Source organism: Neomonachus schauinslandi, chromosome 8 (genome assembly GCF_002201575.2).
Source record: "Neomonachus schauinslandi chromosome 8, ASM220157v2, whole genome shotgun sequence".
Taxonomy (NCBI): domain Eukaryota; kingdom Metazoa; phylum Chordata; class Mammalia; order Carnivora; family Phocidae; genus Neomonachus; species Neomonachus schauinslandi.
Window position 1 is genome coordinate 84,420,622 of NC_058410.1, and position 8,678 is coordinate 84,429,299.

Here is an 8,678-nt window from a genome sequence, read left to right on the forward strand (position 1 = left end):
GTGTGTGTGTGTGTGTGTGTGTGTGTGTGTGTGTGTGTGTGTGTGTGCGCGCGCATATACATGCTTGCGGGGGTTGAGGGGAGCACATGGAAGGAGAACAAAGATGCAAGGCGTTACCAGGAATCCTATTCAGGGATGTTGTAAATTTAGACTTGGTTCCAACGGAGATCAATATTTTTTCATGTTTACTTGTAAGAGTTAAGCAAGATGTGAAGAGCAGGGCTTGCTATCCAGGAAGGACTTCGACACTGAAAAGAATAAACAAAATGCTGGCCTAGTTACATAGACTAGGCCAACAGAAATGGAGGCACACGGGTTTCTTCTGAAATCCAAAATAGCAGGCCTGTGGCAGTGAAACAAACTACTGACCAACTCAATTATGCCAGTTCCTTCTCTCCTTCTTTTCACATAATAGACAGTAAAACAAATTAACAGAAAAAACAAAGATCAAGAACAACACAGAAGGCTTGTTTTGGTTATCATAATCTATCAAAACTATTAATATGATTATCATCATGAGAAATACAATCACCTCAGCACAGGACTTTTTCATGAGGCAAGAAAGATTCATCTAATCTGGAGAAGATGTGCGTATTTTTTTATAACATCTGTTCGTTGTTTATACGTTAATAAATGTTCATAACTCTGAATCTGTTCGTGCCAGAAAGATATTCAAAGTTCTTAAGTGAAAGTTTGAAATAATGAAAGTATGTATTGACTTACCAGATTCCCACTGATTTTAAAAAGGTAGGATACTTATAGTGCTCAGGATGTTTTATTTAATTAATTAATTAATTAATTAATTAATTTCAAAGATTTATTTATTTATTTGTCAGAGAGAGAGAGAGAGAGAGAGAATAAGCAGGGGAAGCAACAGGCAGAGGGAGAAGCAGGCTCCCCACCAAGCAAGGAGCCTGATGCGGGGCTTGATCCCAGGACCCTGGGATCATGACCTGAGTCGAAGACAGATGCTTAACCAGCTGAGCCACCCAGGCGTCCTGCTCAGGATGTTTTATAATTAGCTTACTGTTAATTTGAAAATTGGAAATCTAGTATTATGAGGTATTCCAAATTTACAATGCTTTTATTTTACTCTAAGGTATTAGAAACTAAAATCAGTAACAATTGTTTGGTAAATATAAATAGACCTTTGTATTGCTTAGTGTTTCTTTGTATAAAGTTTTCAATTATCTAATTCAACAACTCATGTTTTCTCTCTAATGTGGAAAGATTAGATGTGGAGGAGTGTCTACACCACAGGCAGCTCATGTTAGTCTTCTAATTAATATATGATATTACATAAAAATTTTTAAATTGAGAATTTTTAAAGGCTCTATATGAGTAAGTTTATTATTTTAATGAAACTTATATTGAGATACAATTCACATGTCATAAAATTCACCATTTTAAATTGTCCTATTCAATGATTTTTAGTATATTCATACAGTTGTACAATAATTACCACTCAGCAGTTCTAGAACATTTTCATCACCCCAGAATGAAACCACACTTTAATTAGAAATCACTCCACATCTTTTCTTCCCTAGAGCCCCTGGAAACCACAAATCTACTCTGTCTTTAGGGATTTGCCTCTTCTGGACATTTAAAATAAGGGAATTAATTATATAATTGAGGCCTTTTGTGTTTGACTGCTTTGATTTAGCATACTATTTCATGATTCATCTGCATTGTAGCTTGAATTAGTACTTCATTAATTTTCATGGACAAATAATATTCCAATGTTTGGATATATTACATTTTGTTTATCCATTAATTGATGGACGTTTGGATTATTTCCACATTTGGCTATCATAAATAATGTTACTATACTATGAACATTTGTGTACAAATTTTTGTGTTGGCATGTTTTTAATTCTCTTGGGTATATACCTAGAAGTGGCTCCACCATTTTACATTCCCACAAATGATGTATGGGGGGGGTTCCAATTTCTCCAAATACTTGTCAATACTTGTTATGGTCCCATATTTTTTATTGTAGTCTTCCTAGTGAGTGTGAAGTGGTATCTCCTTATGGCTTTTATTTGCTTTTCCCTAAAAACTAATGGCAGTAAGAAACTTTTCATTTGCTTCTTGGCCATTTGTATAGTATCTTCTTTGGAGAGATGTCTCTTCAAACACCTTGCCCATTTTTTAGTTGGGTTATTACTATTTCATTGTTGAATTGTGAGAGTTCTTTATATATTCCAAATATCAGTCCCTCAACAGATATGACTTAAAAATATTTTCTCCAGTTCTGTGGGTTATCTTTTCAAATACTTGATAGCATCCTTTGAATCACAAATGTTTTAATTTTGACGAATTCCAATATATCTACTTTTTCTTTTGTCATTGTAAGTTGATATAGTATCTATGAAACCATTGCCTAATCCAAGATCACAAATCCTATGCTTTCCTCAAATAGCTCATAGCCTGATCTCTTACATTTAGGGCTATGATCATTTTTTAGTTCATTTTTGTGTATGATGAGGTAGGGGGAAGGTAGGGATCCAAATTCATTCTTTTGCGCACATATATTCAGTTGTTTCAGCACCACTTGTTGAAAAGACTATTCTTTTCCCATTCAATTATCTTGACACTCTTGTTTTGAAAACCAGTTGACCATAAATGTAAAGGTTTATTTCTGGACTTTAAATTCCATTCTGTTGATCTTGATTTCTATATGTTAGTACCACACTGGCTTGGTGACTGTAGCTTTATAGTAAGTTTTGAAATGGAAATTGTGAGTGCTCTGACACTATTTTTTTTCAAGATTGTTTCTACTATTCTGGGTCCTTTGCATATCTGTATGAATTTTAAAGCTTATGACCAAAATTTAAAAGCTTTTTGTACATTCTTTGTGGTTCCCTATGTAGATAATCATGCCATCTGCAAATAAGAACAATAAGAACAATTTTATTTTTTCCTTTCTGATTCATATGTCTTTTATTTCATTTTTTTTGCCTTACTGCACTGGCCAGAACTTCCAGTATTATGTTGAATGAGTGTGGTAATATGAACATCTGACCTCCTTCCTAATTTTAGGGGGAAAGCATCTAGTCTCACCATTAACTATAATGATAGCTGTAGGGTTTTTTAAAATAGATATTCTTTATCAAGATGAGGAAATTCTCCTCTGTGCCTTTTTTTTTAACTGAGAATTTTGTCATAAATTTGTGTTGAATTTTGTCAAATTACTGGATTGATTGATAGGATCATGTGATTTTTCTTCTGTTACTATGATAGACTACATTGATTGGTTAATTCTTGAATATTGAAGCAGTCTTGCATATCGGGAATAAACCCCTCTTGTTTACGGTGAATAATTCTTATTACAAACTATTTTATTAATATTATATACTATATGTTGCTGAATTCTACTTTTATATTTTAAGAACTTTTACTTCTATTCATAAGGGACATTGATCTGTATTCTTTTTTTGTAGTTTGTCTCTTTTTGATATTAGGTAAATGTTAGCTTTATAAGAAGAGTTGGGAAGTGTTCCCTTCTCCTCTGTTTTCTGAAACAGATTGTGTAGAATTGATGTTAATTACTTTTTAAACATTTGGTAGAATTCACCTGTGAAACCATCTGGGCCCAGAGATTTCTCCGTTGAGAGTTTTAAAATTATAAATTCAATTTCCTTAATATTATAGAATTATTATTGTTCTAGTGTTTTTATTTTATTTGTGTTTATGGATGTGTACATCTATATATTTTAATTTTTAATCTTTTTTAAATTTTAAAATAAGAAAGTTATTGATCTGACTCCATGGTTTCCACCTTCTTCTCTAGGAGGTGTGGCAGTGTTCTGGGCCTCCGCTCTGCCTAGTTGTTCAATCTCCTACCCTCTGGAAGTTCTGACACTCTGAGTTTCTACCTTCACCAATGAATATAGGTAAACTTGTCCCGTCCAACTTTTTATTTTACTCCAAATCGCCACTCCCATTACTAGAATGTCTCCTCTCTTCTGAAAGGTATACTCCTATTCCATATTATTAAGGGTTGGCTTCTGCCTCTCTTGGCTGGCTTTATGTTTTTGGTCAAATATCTTCTCTATTTGTTTTCTTAAAAAAGAGAGACAGAACTCTAACTAGGTAATAACTAAGTCTTTTATAGCTTCCAAATTATGTTATGCAATGTTTCTAAATACAAAACTCACTATCTTTACTTTGGAGTCAACACCTCTCATTCTGTTATGGGCATAATAACCCAAGCTAGAAAACTTTGAGTTGTTTGATTTTCTCCCCCTCCTTTTACCCTCTGCATCAAATATGTCCCCATCACTTTCCAATCATCTTTTGAAGGGCTCACTGGTCTCTTCCCTGTGGTTGGATATATCATTTAGTTCCTTCCATTTTTTTCTTTTTTCTTTCTTGCTTTTTTTTTTCCTCTTTCAGGAATGCCCTATCCCTTCCTTCTGTTATACAAATCCCATTCCTATGGAATCTTATTTGTACCTATGATATAATATTGTACTTTATCATACAAGTATGCACACATTACATAAATATATATATATACACATTTAATGCAAATATTATAAATATATATTAAACAGATATACTAGAAGTCATTAGTGTACTTTCCTTCAAATGTTTCACCTTAAAAAATCATACATTTATGTTAAGGTAACTCTATATTGGTAATGCCTTTATTGGAATTGCTCTCATCTGCTTGGGCATATATGTATAATTTTAACATTTTCAGGGTGAGAAATATAATTTCAAGACAGTTAAAAGTCAGTAAAAGTTAAGTCAATCAAACTAGCCAATAGTATCTTCGTGTTTAAAAAAAGTGTTAGCAAGAAACAGGTATTCTTATGTGGTTTTGTAATTCTTTTGAATGTATAAATTATATTTTATATTTTAATCATCCCAACCTGCCACACTTTTTTCAAAAGTAATGATCTTATATGTTGTCTTCTCAAAAATCACAGAATGTAAACTCTCCGAGGACAGATTTTCTGCCTCACACATTCAGATCATTCACAATGCCTAACAACTGTATTCTTGATAAGATGGCCAGAGTGGACTCACTGACAGACGCCAGTACAATCTGTACAGTGCTTCAGTGTATAATTCAGGAATTAGAGAGATGGCCCTGATAAAGGAAATAACTCTTTATTTTGTTACAAGGTTTACATAATGATTTTGCATTATAAAAGATAAAACTCTTTAAAGGACAAAGCCAAAAGCAATTAAAAAAAATTAAATGGTAAACTGTATTTGTAGAATGGCTTTTGGATACTGGGATATACATGAAATGAATTAATGGAAAATACTGAAGTGATAGGTTTAATATTATGGTCCCAAGAGCTGTTGGATACAAGTAAAACTAATCAATTTAGATTATTCAGTTTAGTTATTATTTTCACTTCAGGGGAATTCCTGAATCATTAAACTTTGGATCTCTGATTACATCGCTCACCTAATGAAACAGTAAACAGATTACCAAATTAAAAGACCCCAAGGGGGAAAAAGGCTAAAATATTCATCTTTACAAATTTTCAAATCTTTTTTTTAATATATTTTATTTATTTGAGAGACAGAGTGCATGTTAGCATGAGTTGGGGGTGGGGGGGGGCAGAGGGAGAGGGAGAGGCAAACTCCCCCCTGAGCAGGGAGCCAGATGCAGAGCTCGCATGCAGGGTTCCATGCAGGGCTCTATCCCAGGACTCTGAAATCATGACTCTGAGATCATGACCTGAGCCAAAGACAGACACTTAACCGACTGAGCCACCTAGGCGCTCCTCAAATTTCAAATCTTTAATCATAATTGTTAGCTATCTAAGGCTTAATGAAGTTTTACCATGTAACTAAGTATAGAGCATGAAGGTTTTTTAAATATTTTATCTTTTAAAACATAGCAATAGTTTTATGATATTTAGAAGTGAAGATTTATACGGACATAATATTTTTATATAAGCATGTATAGAGACAAAGCAAAATTCTTGAAGTTCAAGGAAAAAGCTGAAACTACATTTGTAAAATGAGGGCTTTCCCAAATTTCCATTTATGTTCTGTTCCCTTTGACTAAGTAAACTTATATATCATGAGTTCTTTCCTGTCAGTCACTCCATGCAATCCCTCCTGCAGGATGGGGTTTCTCTCCCTCAATAAACCATTTGACAAGAACTGCATCATGACTCTGGGTAGAAGCTGACCTCATCAAAGTATTTCTCATCTATAGCATATCTTTTGAAGTCTGGTGATTGGCTAAGTGGTGGTAAATTTCTGTGTATACAAAAGCTGACATGTGATTTTCAAGGTAGGTAAGAGGATGGTACTATGCAATTCGCAAAAGCATATCTAATAATATACTGTTATAATTGAGAAACAAATAATGTGAACTTGAACTCAGTGCAAACTGCAGAAAGTTAAGCTCTATAAAATCTTCCTAGCTGAGTGGGCCGATGTCCACAATAGCCAAACTGTGGAAAGAGCCAAGATGTCCATTGACAGATGAATGGATAAAGAAGATGTGGTATCTATATACAATGGAATATTATGCAGCCATCAAAAGGAATGATATCTTGCCATTTGCAATGACGTGGATGGAACTGGAGGGTGTTATGCTGAGCGAAATAAGTCAATCAGAGAAAGACATGTATCATATGACCTCACTGATATGAGGCATTCTTAATCGTAGGAAACAAACTGAGGGTTGCTGGAGTGGTGGGGGGTGGGAGGCATGGGGTGCCTGGGTGATAGACATTGGGGAGGGTATGTGCTATGGTGAGCACTGTGAATTGTGTAAGACTGTTGAATCACAGACCTGTACCTCTGAAACAAATAATACATCATATGTTAAAAAAAAAAGAAGATAGCAGGAGGGGAAGAATGAAGAGGGGGAGATCGGAGGGGGAGATGAACCATGAGAGACTATGGACTCTGAAAAACAAACTGAGGGTTCTAGAGGGGAGGGGGGTGGGGGATGGGTTAGCCTGGTGATGGGTATTAAAGAGGGCACGTTCTTCATGGAGCACTGGGTGTTATACGCAAATAATGAATCATGGAACACTACATCAAAAACTAATGATGTAATGTATAGTGATTAACCATACAGGTTAATCATAAGGTTGAGAAACATGGGTTAAACCATATGGAAAGAAGCTCTTTATATAATGATTCAACAATTCTATATATTACTCAGTGCTCAGCACAGTAAGTGTACTCTTAAGCCCCTTCACTTATTTCACCCATCCCCCCACCCAACTACCCTTCAGCAACCACCAGCTTGTCCTCTGTATTTAAGAATCTGTTTTTTGTTTGTCTCTTTTTTCTGTTTGTTCATCTGTTTTATTTCTTAAATTCCACATATGAGTGAAATCATATGGTATTTGTCTTTCTCTGTCTGACTTATTTTACTTAGCATTATGTCTTCTAGGTCCATCCATGTCATTGCAGATGGCAAGATCTCATTCTTTTTTATGGCTGAGAAATATTTAATTATGTGTCTGTATAAATATCCCATCTTCATCTACACTACCCATTCATCTATTGATGGACACTTGGGTTGCTTTCACATCTTGGCTATTGTAAATAATGTTGCAATAAACATAGGGGTGCATATATCGTTTTGAATTTGTGTTTTCATTTTCTTTAGGTAAATGAAATACCCAGTAGTGGAATTACTGGATCATATGGTAATTCTATTTTAATTTTTCAAGGAACCTCCAAATTGTTTTCCACAGTCGCTGTACAAATTTGCATTCCTACCAACAATGCATGAGGGTTCCTTTTTCTCCACATCCTCACCAACACTTGTTATTTCTTGTCTTTTTGATTCTAGCCATTCTGACAAGTGTGAGGTGATATCTCATTGTGGTTTTGATTTACATTTCCCTGATGATTAGTGATGTGGAGCATCTTTTCATGTGTCTGTTGGCCATCTGTCTTCTTTGGGAAAATGTCTATTTGGGTCCTCTGCCCATTTTTTAATCAGATTATTTGTGGTTTTTTTGTATAAGTTCTTTATATATTTTGGATACAAACCCTTAATCAGATAGATCATTTGCAAATATCTTCTCCCATTCCGTAGGTTGCCTTATTGTTTTGTTGATGGTTTCCTTCACTGTGCAAAAGCTTTTCATTTTGATACAGTCCCAAAAGTTTATTTTTGCTTTTGTTTCCATTGCCTGAGGAGATATATCTAGAAAAATATTCCTAAGGCCAATGTTGAAGAGATTACTGCTTGTTTTCTTCTAGGATTTTTGTGGTTTCAGGTCTCACATTTAGGTTCTTAATCTATTTTGGGTTTGCTTTTGTGTGTGGTGAAAGAAAGTGGTACCGTCTCATTCTTTTGCATGTAGCTGTGACTTTTTCCAGCACCATTTGTTGCAGACACTGTCTTTTCCCCATTGATATTCTTGCCTCTGTCAAAGATTAATTGGCCAAACAAGCCTGGGTTTATTTCTGGGATCTCTATTCTTTTCCATTGATCTATGTGTCTATTTTTGTGCCAGTACCATACTGTCTTGATTATAACAGCTTTGTAGTATAGCTTGAAATCTGGAATTGTGATACTTCCAGCTTTGTTCTTTCTCAAGATTTTTTTTTTAAACTCACAAATGTGAAATACCAGTACAAACAATCCATATATTTATTTTAATTTGTTAACATTTGAAAATTTATTCTGAATGTGAAAAATGTATGTATAAAACTATTCTTTCCTTTCT